Below are 18519 nucleotides of genomic sequence, written 5' to 3'. Positions count from 1 at the left end.
ACATTTATGCCAAGTAATTTCAAAATCTCTTCATCAATGGCAGAGTTATAGACCAGACATAAAACAGACGCTGTTAACCTTTGACTTCTAAGTGTGACCTTAACCTTGGAGGTAGGGGTCTGGGTCTTAGGCAGGACATGTTGTCTTCTTATGGTAAACATTTATGGCAAGTTATTTCAAAATCTCTTCATGGATAGCAAAGTTATGGACCGGACATGAAACACCCTGTTAACCTCTGACCTGTAAGTGTGACCTTGACCTTGAAGCTAGGGGTCTTGGTCTTGCACAAGACACATCATCTCATTATGGGGAACATTTATGCTAAGTTATTTTAAAATCTCTTCATGGATGGCAGAGTTATGGACCAGACACTAAACAGACATCGTTAACCCTTGACCTGTAAGTGTGACTTTGACCTTGAAGCTAGGGGTCTGGGTCTTGTGTATACATGTCGTCTCATAATGGTGAACATTTATGCTAAGTTATTACAAAATCCCTTTATGGATGGCAGAGTTACAGCCCGGACAAGAATTTACATGGAAGCACTGACGCACGGACAGTACGTTTTTAATGTGCCCACTTTGGGGCGCATAAAAAGCAAGTTTAGGTGAGTTAAACAATATATATGTATAACAAGAGCTGTCACAGGAGACAGCGCGCTTGACTATTTCGATGCTAGATAGATCAGCACATCTGAGGAAGCTAGAGCTGTCACTGGGGTGTTTAATAACTCAAATGTGGATCAAGATATTGGACTATAGCTTATGTCTATGTCAAATGTATTAAGTTAACAGAGATAAAGATAAAGTGTATCAAAATATTTAATGAGTATAAAAGGGACATAATTCATACAAACTTTCTGCAACAGTAATGTGTCATATCATGTCACTTATAATGTGGAATAACTACAAATCTATATAGTAATAACTGAGATAGAACAACAGTGCATCACTACTTGAACCTGAAATTCAAAGTAAAAAGAGGGCATAAGTCATAACATATTGGTGTTAGCATTGTGGATATTGTGTCATATGGTGTGGGTGATGATGTGGAACTACCATTTTAAGTTTGAATCAATTCCATTTAGTAACTACAGAGATATGGTGAAAAAGCACTAAAATTAAAGTGCAATTCTAAGCAAAAAGGGGTCATATTTTATGAAATATTGGTGCAAGAGTTATGGCCCTTGTGTCATATAATGTGCATGATGATGTGGAATAACCATTTTAAGTTTGAATCAAATCCATTTGGTAATAATAGAGTTAGAGTGAAACTTTAACCTAAAATTCTCAGTAGAAGAGGGGATAATTCATACAATAGTGTGCCAGAGTGATGGCCCTTGTGTCAAATGATGTGGGTGATGATGTGGAACATCTATTTTAAGTTTGAATCAAATCCATTTAGTAATATTTGAGATAGAGTGAAAGTACACCAAAACTTTAACCTAAAATTCTAAGTAAAAAGGGGGGGGGGGTAATTCATGAAATATTGGTGCAAGAGTTATAGCCCTTGTGCCATATGATGTGAGTGATGAAGTTGAATAGCTATTTAAAGTTTGAATTAAATCCTATCTGTAATAACAGAGATATAGTAAAAATGCATAAAAGTTAACCTTAATTTCTAAGTAAAAAGGGGGCATAATTCATGATAAATTGGTGCCAAAGTTATGGACCTTGTGTCAAATGAGGTGGGTGATGATGTGGAACAACTATTTTAAATTTGAATCAAACCCATCATATAATAACTGAGATAGAGTGAAAGTGCATCAAAACTTTAACCTGAAATTCTAAGTAAAAAGGGGGGATAATTCATGAAATTGGTGGGAGAGTTATGGCCCTTGTGACATATGATGTGGGTGATGATGAGAAAAAACTATTTTAAGTTTGAAAGAAATCCCTCAAGTAACAAGAGTGCCAGACTGTCACAAATATTTAGCCCGTCATCGAACTTGGCCTAATTAAAGGGGCATAATCCATGAGTGCCCACAAACACTGTCAGCAAGTTTGGTGAAGATCCGATGAAAACTGTTTGACTTAGAGTGTGGACAAGGCTAAAATCACAATTTTTCAAGTATTTTATTCAAGGGCCATAATCCAAGAGTGCCTGGGGCGATTTGGCTGATTATCGAACTTGGCCAAGATATTACACCCACATTGTCAGCAAGTTTGGTGAAGATCCAATGAAAACTGTTAAACTTAAAGAGCGGACAAGGCTAAATTTGCAGTTTTTCAAGTAATTCAAGGGTAATAATCCAAGAGTGCCTAGGGCGATTTAACTGGTTATTTAACCTGGCCTAGATAATATGCCCACAAACACTGTCAGCAAGTTTGGTGAAGATCTGATGGAAACTGTTTGACTTAACCAGCAGACAAGGCTAAATTTGCTGTTTTTCGACTATTTTATTCAAGGGCCATAATCCAAGAGTGCCTGGGGAGATTTGGCTGATTATCAAACTTGACCGAGATATTACGCCCACAAACATTGTCAGCAAGTTTGGTGAAGATCGAATGAAAACTATTCGACTTAAAGAGCAGACAAGGCTAAATTCGCAGTTTTTTAAGAAATTTAAGGGTCCTAATCCAGGAGTGCCTAGGGCGATTTGGCTGGTTATCAAACCTGGCCTAGATATTATGCCCAAAAACATTGTCAGCAAGTTTGGTGAAGATCTGATGGAAACTGTTTGACTTAACCAGTGGACAAGGCTAAATTCGCTGTTTTTCAGTAATTCATGGGCCATAATCCAGGAGTGCCTAGGGCGATTTGGCTGGTTATCGAACTTGACTAGGATATTATGCCCACAAACATTGTCAGCAAGTTTGGTGAAGATTGAATGAAAACTGTTCGACTTTGATTGCAGACATGCTTTGGACACCGACCGCCAGCCGCCACAGGTGTTCACATAATACGCCCCGCTCTTTCAAAAACGCGCGTACAATTACAGAGATAAAGAGAAAGTGCATCAAAACTTAAACAAGGCAGTCTGAAAGACAGCTAAATCCCCCGCCACTGCTATGGATAGTGAAAGGGTAAACCTTTGAGGTGATCATTTGACCCAAGTTTGATAAAAATCCTTCAAGGGGTTTAGGAGATACAGAGTGGACACAAAATGGAAGGCTCAAACCTTTGACCCTAAGTTATGACCTTGACCTTGAACCTGCATGGCTGACTCAAAACTTCTGCACATCGTTTTGATGAGGTGATCATTTGACTCAAGTTTTATAAAATTCCTTCAAGGGGTTTAAGAGATACAGAGTGGACACAAAATGGAAGGCTCAGACCTTTGACCTTGAGTTGTGACCTTGACCTTGAGCCAGCATGGCTGACTCATGAGTTATGCACATCGCCTTGATGAGGTGATCATTTGATCCAAGTTTGATGAAAATCCTTCAAGGGGTTTAGGAGATATAAAATGGACACAAAATGGAAGGCTCAAACCTTTGACCTTGAGTTGTGACCTTGACCTTGAGCAGACAAGGCTGACTCATGGGTTCTGCCCATCATCCTGATGAGGTGATCATTTCAACTAAGTTTCATGAAAATCCTTCATGGGGTTTAGGAGATATAGAGCAGACACAAAACTGAAGGCTCAAACCTTTGACCTTGAGATTTGACCTTGACCTTGAGCTGACAAGGCTGACTCATGGGTTCTGCACATCGTCTTGATGAGGTGATCATTTGATCCAAGTTTGATGAAAATCCTTCAAGGGGTTTAGGAGATATGGAGCGGACACGAAAGTGTTACGGACAGACGGACGGAAGGACAGAAGGAAGGACGGACGGAGACCATTCCTATAAACCCCCACCACTTGTGGCGGGGAATTAATCAAAGTGCGGACCCAGAAGGATGCCGACGCAGGGTCGAGTAGGACAGCTCTCCATATTTCACATAGTCAAGCTAAAAATGTAGTATGTTTAAACAAAATAATATCCCTTCAGTTAATATGTGCATTTCACCACTAAGAAAACAAGTGAATGAAGTATTGCCATGCAATACAAAGTCCCCTACTGGAAGGCACCTAATTTTCTCTACTGCAGTACAACATAATGAACTGATATCTGTCAATGATGTATAAACAATATTGTACTATATATACAATATAATATAACAAAGCACTTGGATTAAAATTTGCATATATAAAAATGTACAGTTGTTTTCATTTGGAATTTTTTTTGCCAATTATAAAAAAGTTATAAACGTTATTTATAGTAACAACAAAGTGACATTAATCCTAAAAAAAAAATTCTTTATACTGTAAGTCCACAACAAACTCTTTACCAGGTAGAGATAGATCAAAATACACCTAAAAATTGGATGTAACATGCATGTTGTACCACAGAAAAGTGGTCTTGATTTTTCCCTACGGCCAGCAATAAAAAAGTTACAATATAATCTATTAATAGTAACAATAAAGGGACGTTATTCTAAAACAAGAGTGCCAGAATGTCACAATATACGCCCCTCACAGCAAATTTCTTTACTCTAGCACCTGTATTTGCAAATGGAATTTTAATTTTGTGGTTGTTTATTAATCATTGTAAGTCATTTGTTTTTCTAAGTCCACAAAAAAACTCCTTACCAAGTAGAGATACCTTAAAATACACCTAAATTTGAAAGTAACATCTATGTTGTACCACAGAAAAGTGGTCTTGTTTTTTCCCTACGGTCAATTATAAACAAGAGCACCGCCTTGCGGGTGCTGACGCTCATCTGATTTTTTTTTGTATAATAGAAATATTGTCCTACCCATGATTTTCTAAGTCTAAAAAGGGCCATCATTCTTGCAAAAAGCAGGATAGAGTTATGTTTCTTGATGTACAGTGTCCACTTATGATGGTGAAAAACTGTTGCAAGTTTTAAAGCAATAGCTTTGATAGTTTATGAGAAAAGTTGACTTAAACATAATACTCAACCAAGAAAATGATTTTCTAAGTCCAAAAGGGGCAATAATAATTGCAAAAAGCAGGATGGAGTTATGTTGCTTGCTGTACAGGGTCAGCTTATGATGGTGAACAAGTGTTGCAAGTTTTAAAGCAATAGCTTTGATAGTTTAAGAGAAAAAGTTGACCTAAACATAAAACTTAACCAAGAAATCTGATATTTTCTAAGTCCAAAAGGGGCCATAAATCTTGCAAAAAGCAGAACGGAGTTATGTTTCTTGCTATACAGGGTCAACTTATGATGGTGAACAAGTGTTGCAAGTTTTAAAGCAATAGCTTTGATAGTTTAGGATAAAAGCTGACCTAAACATAAAACTTAACCAAGAAAACTGATTTTCTAAGTTCAAAAGGGGCAATAAATCTTGCAAAAAGCAAGATGGAGTTATGTTTCTTGACGTACAGGGTCTGCTTATGATGGTGAACAAGTATTCCAAGTTTCAAAGCAATAGCTTTGATAGTTTAGGAGAAAAGTTGACCTAAACATAAAACTTAACCAAGAAATCTGATATTTTCTAAGTATAAAAGGGGCCATAAATCTTGCAAAAAGCAAGATGGAGTTATGTTTCTTGCTATACAGGGTCAGCTTATGATGGTGAACAAGTATTCCAAGTTTCAAAGCAATAGCTTTGATAGTTTAGGAGAAAAGCTGACCTAAACATAAAACTTAACCAGGCAACGCCGACGCAGACGCCGACGCCGACAACCGCTCAAGTGATGACAATAACTCATCATTTTTTTTCAAAAAATCAGATGAGCTAAAAAGTTACAATATAAGTTATTTATAGTAACAACTAAGGGAAGATAATCTTAAAAAAAAAAAAAAAAAAAATTGTAAGTCCACACAAAAATCTTTACCAGGTGGAGATTGGTCAAAATACACCTCATAATTGGATGTAGCATGCATGTTCTACTACAGAAAAGTGGTCTCGATTTTTCCCTACAACTAGTAATGAAAAAGTTACAATATAAGCTATTTATAGTAACAACAAAGGGAAATAATTCTAAAGAAGGGAACTGCGCATGACACTTCGTTTCATGATGGTGTATAATTGTGCCAAGTTACATCAAAATCCCTCCATGCATGAAGAAGAAATGCTTCGGACAAAGTCATTCTTGTATCTGACCTTTGGCCTCTAAGTGTGACCTTGACCTTTGACCTAGGGACCTTGTTCTTGCGCATGACACTCCGCCTCGTGGTGGTGAACATTTGTGCAAAGTTATATCAAAATCCCTCTATGCATGAAGAAGAAATGCTCCAGAAAAGGTTTTCATTCTTGTATCCTTTGACCTCTAAGTGTGACCTTGACCTTAGACCTAGGGACCTGGTTCTTGCGCACGACACTCCGCCTCATGGTGGTGAAAATTTGTGCCAAGTTATATCAAAATCCCTCCATGCATGAAGAAGATATGCTCCGGACAAAGTTTTCTTTCTTGTATCCTTTGACCTCTAAGTGTGACCTTGACCTTAGATGTAGGGACCTGGTTCTTGCACATGACAGTCCGTCTCATGATGATGAACAATTGTGCCAACTTTCATCAAAATCCCTCCATGCATGAAGAAGATATGCTCCGGACAAAGTCATTCTTGAATTTGACCTTTGACCTCTAAGTGTGACCTTGACCTTAGACCTAGGGACCTGGTTTTTGCGCATGACACTCCGTCTCATGATGGTGAACAACTGTGCCAAGTTTCATCAAAATCCCTTCATGCATTTAGAAGATATGCTCCGGACAAAATCTGTGGACGCCGCCCGCCCGGCCGCCCGCCCGCCTGCCCGCCAGGGGCGTTCCCATAATACGTCCCGTTTTTCAAACGGGCGTATAAAAAGGGTGCCTCATGATGGTGAACATTTGTGCCAAGTTACATCAAAATCCCTCCATGCATGAAGAAGAAATGCTCTGGACACAGTCATTCTTGAATTTGACCTTTGACCTCTAAGTATGACCTTGACCTTAGACCTAGGGGCCTGGTTCTTGCGCACAACCATTCGCCTCATGGTGGTGAACATTTGTGCCAAGTTACATTAAAATCCCTCCATGCATAAAGAAGAAATGCTCCGGTCAAAGTCATTCTTGAATTTGACCTTTGACCTCTAAGTATGACCTTGACCTTAGACCTAGGGCCCGGGCTTTGCACACAAGATGTTGTCTCATCCAGGGGAATGTTTGTGCAAACTTGATATTTAAATCCTGTTTTGCATGACAAAGTTATAGACCGGACAGGAAAAAATCATATTGACCTTTGATCTCTGTGTGACCTTCAGCTTTAAGCAAGGGTTCTGGGTGTAGCGCATGACACGTCGTCTCATCATGGGGAACATTTATGCCAAGTAATATTGTAATCCCTTGATGGATGACTGAGTTCTGGACCGGACAGGAAAAAAAACTCTATTGACCTTTGGCCTCCAATTATGACCTTGACCTTTGAGCTAGGGGTCCAGGTTTTCACACGACATGTTGTTTCATCATGGGGAACATTTGTGCCAAGTAATATTAAAATCCCTTCATGGATGGCAGAGTTATGGACCGGACAGGAAAAATGCCCTATAGACTTTTGACCCCCCAATTGTGACCTTGACCTTTGAGCAAGGGATTTGTGCATGACATGTCATCTCATCATGGGGAACATCTGTGCCAAGTGATATTGAAATCCCTTAATGAATGACAGAGTTATGGACCGGACACGAAACAGACCCTGTTCATGCCATGTTAACATTTGACTGCTAAGTGTGACCTTGACCTTTGAGCTAGGGATCTGAAAGTTGTGCACGACACATCATCTTATTATGAGGTACAACTGTGCCAAGTGATATTAAAATCACTTCATGGATGGGAGAGTTATGGACCGGACAGGAAAAAAGCCCTGTTGACCTTTGACCTCCAATTGTGACCTTGACCTATGAGCAAGGGGTCCAGGTTTTGCGCATGACACGTCGTCTTATCATGGGGAACATTAAATTTGTGCCAAGTAATATTAAAATCCCTTCATGGATGAAAGAGTTATGGACCAGACACGAAATTGCGGACGGACGGAATGACAGAATGACGGAAAGACGGAAAAGCGCATTCCTGTAGTCCCCGAAACTGGTTTTCAACCAGTAGGGGACTAATAATGTGGTAATTAAATATTCTAGTTGTTAACATTTATGGTATATATGACAGTATAATGGTTATAACACACAGAACTATATTTCTATTGTTGTTAAATATCAAAGACATTACTTATTTTTGTAAAATCAGAAAATAATACGCATTTTATTGTTACACAATTTCAGTAGAGCCAAGCTTGGGACCCTTTCCATCATACGGATAGTGTGGCCGTCTATGATATTTTTATTCAAAAGTAGCAGAATTTACATTTGATATTGATATCCAATTATCATTATAATTGCACAGGTTTCCTGTTCTTATCTTTTTCCTAAAAATTTCCATTTTCATATTATAATTATATTCCACTCGAAATCCAAGACTTACTTATATAAATAAAGTGTTTCAAAAAAATAATTCATACATATCATTTATTTAATACGTCCCTTTATAATCCTAACCAAAAGTACCAATACCGCTGTCTCGTATGTAAGGATCTGTGATGTCACTGACAATATCTGCTATCTAAAAATAGCACAGGTCTCGATGTGCGGACAAACAATCGGTGTGCTTTTCCTGTATATTAGCATCAGTAATTCACAGATTTTGCAATTATCTCCTCGTGTATTCTAAAGTTGATGCATATCAAACAAATGTGTTTCACATAGCTTTCAATTTCTATATACTACGCCTAAATACTGGACAGTAAGAAATTCTTAAAAATGTTGACAGCACAGTTTTGAATTTTTAAAATCCACGTCAGTAATAACACATCGAATTGTCATCAGTATATGAAAGGATGATGTTGTTCTACTATTTGTTTTACACATTCCAGTTACGGTCATATATCAATATAATTATATCTATTTGCTATTTACCTCATTCGCAAGTGTTCAAACATTTATCACTATTCTGCGTTTTTTGCAAAATGTAAATATATGATATCACATGATCACATCCTAGTAATCCTATTGAAATTTCGAAATGTCATGAACAATATGTATAACTGAAAGTCAGCAATATTTAATAACTTAGATCTATAGTTCTTCATTGAAACAATTAACATCTCTGTGAAATGCATCAGTATAATGATATGTTACAAATGACACCTTAGTGTGACATGTAGATATTTGACTTTTAGCAATGATATTTAGATGTGATCTGATAAAACATGGTGCTAATTTAATACAACACCATACAGTTCTACCTATGTCCTGTCATATATTTTTTCAATTATCAAGTATTTAATGGACCACGCTTTCAAGTACCTCGTACTGAGGCTCAGCGCGGTGTTGTGTGAACCAAATGTATGGAAAGAAGTACATGTGTTAATGATTGTGCTGATATATGCCTTGAAAATTATGAATCAAAATTATAATCTTGCACTTACTTTTTCGACAGCTGGTGTTTCGAATCCAAAAATATTGTATATTTGTGATAAAGACTTTGCCAGTCCTTCTGATGCTATACTTTATTGATGTAATTTGCAGAATATTGAGTAATTTGTATGCAATGTACTGTAGTTTTAAAAAAAAATTATTTGAACACATCTTTTTAATGGCCCCGGTCTAACGAAACGCTAAAATAATAGATCTATTTATTTCCTACGTTTATTTCAATATATATGCTTATTGATTCCTTTATTTAGCAGGTTTTTCAAGGAATTTTGTGCAGGCAAAGTGAATTTTCCGTATTTTACTTTTTTAATATATATACATTATATATAAACAACGGTCCCTTGTCCGCAATTCGCGCATTGCATTATGGTATCTCTGCGGTGTGTTCTATTTATAGAATACGAGAGAGCGCTATTTCTCTAACTTCTGCTAGAAATGATAACTGTTCAGCGATTTGTTACACTAGAGGACTGATTAAATGTTTATCATCATTACCCCAATCTGAATGCAGAATTCTACATGGTGGATTACTGATCTGATCCTTATCTAATTGAAACCAGATGTTAGCCAATGTGTAGATAATGTAGTGTAGTGTAGATACTTGAAATACAGACAGTTCTATCGCAGAAAACAAAGGCGCCACCATTTTGTTAATCATGTGACCCGTCTGCCATAATGCCACTGCAGAATAACTGCAAGTCTGCAAGTTCAACGAGAAAGAGAAAGATATACTGAATAGATCTAATCTTCTTGAAAAAAAAATCTGCTTTAAATGGACGCTAAACAGAATTTCCCTAAGTTAACTTGGTAGATTATTTTTTTGTGAATGTACCTGTAATATAACTGTGGTACAGAGTTTATGAAGTGAACAATAAATACTGCTGTATCTAACGATGATTTACACTATATTGTACATGTAGAAATGGCGCATGTGTTTACACAGGTGTATTGTCTTAATAACACTCTCCCGTGTTCTATAAATAGAACATACAGCAGTTATACCATAATGCAATGCACTCAATGCGGACAAGGGAGCATTTTCTATATATCAGGAATCATCAACAATCTCTGTAAACTTCGATAGAAATTAAAACAAGAGGGCCATGAAGGCCCTGTATCGCTCACCTGACCTATTGACCTAAAGATCATCAAGATTAACATTCTGACCAAGTTTCATTAAGATATGGTCATGAATATGGCCTCTAGAGTGTTAACTAGCTTTTCCTTTGATTTGACCTGGCGACCTAGTTTTTGAAAACACATAACCCAGATTCGAACTTGACCTTAAGATTATCAAGGTTAACATTCTGACCAAGTTTCATGAAGATACAGTCATAAATGTGGCCTCTAAGAGTGTTAACAAGCTTTTCCTTTGATCTGACCTGGTGACCTAGTTTCTGAACCCACCTAACCCAGATTTAAACTTGACCTAAAGATCATCAACGTTAACATTCTGACTAAGTTTCATTAAGATACGGTCATAAATGTGGCTTATACAGTGTTAACTAGTTTTTTCTTTAATTTGACCGAGTGACCTAGTTTTTGGTCCCATATGACCCAGATTTGAAGCTGACCTAAAGATCATCAAGATTAACATTCCGACCAAGATTCATTAAGATATGGTCATAAATGTGGCCTCTAAAGTGCTAACTAACTTTTCTTTTGATCTGACCCCGTGACGTAGTTTTTGACCCCACCTGACCCAGATTCAAACTTGACCTAAAGATCATCAAAATTAACATTCTGACTAAGTTTCATGAAAGTAAAGTCATAAATGTGGCCTCTAAGAGTGTTAACAAGCTTTTCATTTGATTTGACCAAGTGACCTAGTTTTTAATACCACATGACCCAGATTTGAACTTGATTTAAAAATCATCAAAATTAACATTCTGGCCAAGTTCCATTAGGATATGGTCAAAAATGTGACCTCTAGAGTGTTAACTAGCTTTTTCTTTGATTTGACCTGGTGACCTAGTTTTTGACCCTACATGACCCAGATTCAAACTGGACCTAAAGGTCATCAAGATAACATTCTGACCAAGTTTCATGAAGATACAGTCATAAATATGGCCTCTACAGTGTTAAAAAGCTTTTCCTTTGATTTGACCTGGTGACCTAGTTTTTAATCCCAGATGACCCAATATCAAACTCAACCAAGATTTTATTGAGGGTAACATTCTGACCAAGTTTCATTAAGATTGGGCCAAAATTGTGACCTTTAGAGTGTTAACAGTCGAACTGTTGACGACGCAGACGACGACGGACAACGGACACAGGGCGATCACAAAAGCTCACCTTGAGCACCTTGTCCGCAAATTGAGTCCTGTGCTATTTTTAGATAGCAGATCTTATCGGTGACATCACAGATCCTTACATACGGGAGAGACGCCTCATGGGTCAAGAATGATTCGAAATTGTGGCCCAGACTCACATATGAGGACATTATTGACTTTTTAATACTTTCAAAAGCTTATGGCTATAATTATGTTCAGAATGGCTGGATGGGAGACATTTACTCAATGAACGTTGGCAATGTCAATTTCCTTAAAGTAACGATTTCCCCTAGCCAGCCAGGAGTTGGACGTTTGGACTACAAAACATGGGTAGCAATTTTTGAGGACTGTTCAGTATTGACGGGTCATTGTACGTGTCCAGCAGGAAATGCAAAGAGCTGCAGCCACATCTCTGCTCTTCTCTATGCAGTGATACTGGCTTGGTCTAGCGGTGTAGCAGGGACAACTTGCACAGACAAAACACAAGCCTGGTGATATTTAAACATCATATCCGGATACAAGTACACTTTTCTAAACATCGCCTAAAACTCCAGTTTCAACGATATGTTTGACAAATTGTGATGATGCGAAGACAGTTTAGCAGCATTTGGCAGTACCCGACATTAAAGTTTACGGTGACATTACCTCTTATTAAATTCATTTCATGAAAAATTGCAGTTTGTCACAACAGCAGACAATCTACATTTGATTTCAAAAACTTAAAAACAACAATGTTTTGCCAATTCGACTGCTCGAAAATTAAAGGAATAAAATCATTTAATCAGTAGTGATTAAAACAAACCAGTAAGTAGTTATTCCTCACCCAATAATTTAACTGCAACTACACTGTGTCAAGATGTTTATTACACAAGTTACCTGACCACACAGTTACTTAAAATGCAGAATGCTTTTCAGTATCGACTGAATCAAAGGCAAATTATCTGAACCAGTCAAAGTTCTAAAAAGGTTACAATTTAGAACAAAGTTAAATGAAGAAATTTCCATTTCACCACTTGGTATTTTTATCTGCTGCTTTGTTTGCAACTTCGACAATTTGCCAATCTCCAAGGCAATTTTCTGTAGTAATTTTTTGGTAAATCATAGTCCGTATTTTTAAACTCAAATCTGTAGAAACTACGGACAATCCTTAGATATAAACAGGTCTGAATACTGTTTGAAGACTGCCATAGCCACTGAATGTTCTAAACATCAACCCAGAATTTAATTTTTCCCTGACTTTTCTAAAATTTCATTTTTCCTTGACCATTATCAAGATTTCCCTGACAATTCACTGACCTTAAAAAAACAAGAGCTCATAGAACAAGAAATGCCCCCTTGATGCATTCAGTAATTGTACAAGGAACAGAAATTATATGGTCACTGTGCACTGTACGTTTGACATACTGACCTAAAATCAATAATTATGCGTCATTTACCAGTCATAAGTAAACTCCATATCAAATGTAATCTAAGACCCAAGCATTCTCTAGTTACTTGGCAAAAAAAGTTCTACTGTTCTGGGTCATGGTGACCTTGACCTTTGACCTACTGACCTCAAAGTCAACAGGGGTCATCTGCTGGTCATGATCAATATCCCTATTAGGTTTCATGATCTCAGGCCCAAGTGTTCTCAAATTATAGTCCTGAAATGGTTTTACTGTTCCAGGTCACACTGACCATGACCTTGACCTCCTGACTTAAAAATCAATAGGGGTCATCTATTGATCATGATCCACATCCCTATTAAATTATGTGATCCTAGGCAGTGCTCTTCACAAGCCCCGGCAGCCCGTGATTTCGCTGGCTACTGATGGATGTACCGCCGGCTACTTTTCTCAAACTGAACAAAAAAATGAACTTCAAAATGTAAAATAATAACCCAAAATTGTCAAATGCTGATGCCATGTGGTTGTTGGTTTCCCAAGTCAGTGAATTGTGCAGGATCTTAGCGCATCTATTTTTAATCAGACTCACCACATGACGAGCACTAAAGAATAGTTTAGCAATATGAGCGGGCACCGGTGGGTTTTCCCGCTTTCTTTATTTATCCGATCCATACTTTTTTCGTACATTTCCTCTGATTGAAAGCAAAATTAAATAGCAAACCTGTAAGTAAGTAAGTAGAATTGATCAATTAATTTTTAGTCTTGTTAGTTTCCATTCAACCTGTACTGACCGCCTGTAGCGTTATTTTAACTGGCACGATGCATTGCAAAAAATGTTTCGTATGCCGTTGCTCGCTTGCTGTGTGTAAACGGTTTGCATCTGGGCTTTGAAGTAATTTTTTTCTAATAGATTTAATACTCACTTGCCCAAAAGACAGTCAATCATTGATAAAGAAATATTTTTGAAACAAAAAAAACGGACCAGGAAGCAGTAGATCTAGATCTACATGTCATGATCGCCTTTCTAATGGCTCATTATTACAGGGGAAAAAATCAAAATTACTTTTTTGGCATTTTTATTTCCTCAGAACACATTATCATTGTAATAGATTTAAGCATATATGGCTCATGAACCCATCCTGTATCCTAGATATATCCAGCTATGTGCCAAGGCTGTGAATAAAGACTGTGGTTTAACAGGTTTTTGACGATATATACCCGTACGAAAAAGGAACAGGAAATCCTGGGATTATCCCAGGAAGTCCCAGGACTATCCTGGGATAATGTCCTGAAAATATCTCAGGAATTCCTGGGATAGTCCTGGGACTTTACACGCCGTTAAATGGGAATGGGACAATCCCAGGATTTTCCTGTGAACAGGAAACAAGAGGGCCATAATGGCCCTATATCTCTCACCTGTTATCATTGAACTTAAGGACAAGAAGGGCAAAAAATCATAATCAAGATCAATCAAAAGAATTATGAGAAAATATAGTTGAAATTTTCTTAAGGTTACTTCAAATAAAATTATTTCAAATCAGGCCAGTAGTTTCATGCCCGAAGGATTACATCAGAGGACGATAGGAGCAAAATTTTGACTGATGAAGCCCAAAGGACAGGAACAACAAAGGGAAGAAATTAGAAATAAATCTAAGTCCTCAGAAAAAGTACAAACTATCTTAGTCCAAAGGACAGGAACAACAAGGGGAAGAAATTTAACAAACAAACAAAATTCTTATAAGGTACAGATATGTCAAAATACACCTACAAATTAGAGGTACAATCCATGTTGTACCACAGAAAAGTGGTCTCAGTTTTTCCCTATAATAAAAAAGTTACTAAATAAGCAATTTATAATAACACAAGAGGGCCATTATGGCCCTATATCACTCGCCTGTTATCACTGCACTTAAGGACAAGAAGGTCAAAAAATCCTAATCAAGATCAATCAAAAGAATCATGAGAAAATATAGCTGAAATTTTCTTAAAGGTACAGATATGTCAAAATACACCTAAAAATTGGAGGTACCATCCATGTTGTACCATAGAAAAGTGGTCTCGGTTTTTTTCCTATGGCCAATTATAAACAAGAGCACCGCCTTGCGGGTGCTGACGCTCATCTGATTTTTTTTGTGTAATAGAAATATTGTCCTACCCATGATTTTCTAAGTATAAAATGGGCCATCATTCTTGCAAAAAGCAGGATAGAGTTATGTTTCTTGATGTACAGTGTCCACTTGTGATGGTGAAAAACTGTTGCAAGTTTTAAAGCAATAGCTTTGATAGTTTATGAGAAAAGTCAACTTAAACATAAAACTCAACCAAGAAAATGATTTTCTAAGTCCAAAAGGGGCAATAATTATTGCAAAAAGCAGGATGGAGTTATGTTGCTTGCTATACAGGGTCAGCTTATGATGGTGAACAAGTGTTGCAAGTTTCAAAGCAATAGCTTTGATAGTTTAAGAGAAAAGTTGACCTAAACATAAAACTTAACCAAGAAATCTGATATTTTCTAAGTCCAAAAGGGGCCATAAATCTTGCAAAAAGCAGGATGGAGTTATGTTTCTTGCTGTACAGGGTCAGCTTATGATGGTGAACAAGTGTTGCAAGTTTTAAAGCAATAGCTTTGATAGTTTAGGATAAAAGCTGACCTAAACATAAAACTTAACCAAGAAAACTGATTTTCTAAGTCCAAAAGGGGCAATAATTCTTGCAAAAAGCAAGATGGAGTTATGTTTCTTGATGTACAGGGTCTGCTTATGATGGTGAACAAGTATTCCAAGTTTCAAAGCAATAGCTTTGATAGTTTAGGAGAAAAGTTGACCTAAACATAAAACTTAACCAAGAAATCTGATATTTTCTAAGTACAAAAGGGCCATAAATCTTGCAAAAAGCAAGATGGAGTTATGTTTCTTGCTATACAGGGTCAGCTTATGAGGGTGAACAAGTATTCCAAGTTTCAAAGCAATAGCTTTGATAGTTTAGGAGAAAAGCTGACCTAAACATAAAACTTAACCAGGCAACACCGACGCCGACGCCGACGCCGACAACCGCTCAAGTGATGACAATAACTCATCATTTTTTTTCAAAAAATCAGATGAGCTAAAAAGTTACTAAATAAGCTGTTTATAGTAACATAAAAGGGAAGTAATTAAAAAAAATTATTGTAAGTGAACAAAAGAAGTATCTGCCAAATAAAAACAAGAGCACTGCAATGCAACGCAAATGCAAAGCAATATACACACAAAACAAAGTCATATGACCTTTGACCCCTAAGCGTGACCTTGACCTTGAAGTGAGCCATCCGAAACATGCGCTCTGCACATCATTTCGATGAGGTGAACATTTGTGTCAGGTTTCTTAGAAATGCTTCAAGGGGTTTAAGAGTTACAGAGCGAAAGGGAAATTGCTAACCAACAGACAGACAGACAGACGGACACGAGGCGATAACATAATACGTCCCTTAGGGCGTATAAAAAGGAATCGAGATCTTATGGTGATACAAGTTGTGTGCAAGTTTGGTTAAAATCAAATCATAAATGAAGCTGCTGTTGTGCAGACAAGGTCAAAATAGCTAATTTTGGCTCTTTCAGGGGCCATAACTCTAAAACCCATTATGGGATCTGGTTGTTTCAAGAAAGGTACCGAGATCTTATGGTGACACAAGTTTTGTGCAAGTTTCATTAAATTCAAATCATAAATGAAGCTGCTATTGTGCAGACAAGGTCAAAATAGCTAATTCTGGCCCTACCAGGGGCCATAACTCTGGAACTCATAAAGGAATCTGGCCAGTTTAAGAAAGAAAACAAGATCTTGTGGTGATACAAGTTGTATGCAAGTCTGGTTGAAATCAAATCATAAATGAAGCTGCTATTGTGCAGACAAGGTCAAAATAGCTAATTTTGGCTCTTTCAGGGGCCATAACTCTGGAACCCATAATGGGATCTGGCCGGTTCAACAAAGGAATCGAGATCTTATGGTGACACAAGTTTTGTGCAAGTTTGATTAAATTCAAATCATAAATAAAGCTGCTATTGTGCAGAAAAGGTCAAAATAGCTAATTCTGGCCCTATCAGGGGCCATAACTCTGGAACCCATAAAGGAATCTGGCCAGTTCAAGTAAGAAAACAAGATCTTGTGGTGATACAAGTTGTGTGCAAGTTTGGTTAAAATCAAATCATAAATGAAGCTCCTATTGTGCAGACAAGGTCAAAATAGCTAATTTTGGCTCGTTCAGGGGCCATAACTCTGGAACCCATAATGGGATCTGGCCGGTTCAAGAAAGGAATCGAAATCTTATGGTGACACAAGTTTTGTGCAAGTTTGATTAAATTCAAGTCATAAATAAAGCTGCTTTTGTGCAGACAAGGTCAAAATAGCTAATTCGGGCCCTTTCAGAGGCCATCACTCTGGAACCCATAACAGAATCTGGCCAGTTCAAGAAAGGAACCAAGATCTTATGGTGTGCAAGTTTGGTAAAAGTCAAATTATAAATAAAGCTGCTTTTGTGCAGACAAGGTCAAAATAGCTAATTTTGGCCCTTTCAGGGGCCATAACTCTGGAACCCATAATGGGATCTGGCCAGTTCAAGAAAGGAACCAAGATCTTATGGCGATACAAGTTGTGTGCAAGTTTGGTAAAAATCAAGTCATAAATAAAGCTGCTATTATGCAGACAAGGTCAAAATAGCTAATTTTGGCCCTTTCAGGGGCCATAACTCTGGAACCCATAATGGGATCTGGCCAGTTCAAGAAAGGAACCAAGATCTTATGGTGATACAAGTTGTGTGCAAGTTTGGTTAAAATAAAATCATAAATGAAACCAATATCGTGCAGACACGAAATTGCGGACGGACGAAGGGCGATCACAAAAGCTCACCCTGTCACTACGTGACAGGTGAGCTAAAAAACAGGACACCAGAACACCAAGAAACCTATGCTGTCCTGCTATCCTGAAAATCCCAGGAATGTCCTGGGATTTCCTGATGTCAGGAAATAAAAGTATATATTGTCCTGTTCTCAGGAAATTCCAGGAATGTCTTGAGAATTCTTGAAGTCAGGATATCCCAGGACAATTGTCCTGTCTTCAGGAAATCCCAGGAATTCCTGATGTCAGGAAATTTCAGGAGAATTGTCCTGTCTTCAGGAAATGGCAGGAATTCCTGTTGTCAGGAAATCTCAGGACAATTGTCCTGTCTTCAGGAAATTTCAGGAGAATTGTCCTGTCTTCATGAAATCCCAAGAATTCCTGTTGTCAGGAAATCTCAGGACACTTGTCCTGTCTTCAGGAAAGTTTCCAGGACATGTAATTGAATACGTTGTAAACACGATTTGAAATTCTCTTTGGCGGGAAATACAGTTAATAAATTGAATGAATGTTAAATTTCAACTGTATTTACAGTAAGAATAATAATTAAGGATTATTATTTCCAAATATTAA

General features: G+C 37.5%; 1 protein-coding gene and 1 long non-coding RNA gene across 4 annotated transcripts in view; both read right to left on the bottom strand.

Annotated features, from left to right (window-relative positions):
* The window catches only part of LOC123549130 (tetratricopeptide repeat protein 5-like), a 145154-nt gene that overhangs the window by 82909 nt on the left and 43726 nt on the right, over nt 1-18519 (bottom strand). The gene's annotated exons all lie outside the window — the stretch shown is intronic.
* LOC128557947 (uncharacterized) lies at nt 4665-16712 on the bottom strand. Its single transcript, XR_008371512.1, has 2 exons — nt 15385-16712; nt 4665-5066 (listed from the first exon to the last, which is right to left on the bottom strand). It is a non-coding gene; the product is annotated as an uncharacterized LOC128557947 (long non-coding RNA).

Source organism: Mercenaria mercenaria, chromosome 6 (assembly GCF_021730395.1).
Source record: "Mercenaria mercenaria strain notata chromosome 6, MADL_Memer_1, whole genome shotgun sequence".
NCBI classification, from domain to species: Eukaryota; Metazoa; Mollusca; class Bivalvia; order Venerida; family Veneridae; genus Mercenaria; species Mercenaria mercenaria.
This window is presented reverse-complemented; position numbering and strand designations above follow the sequence as displayed.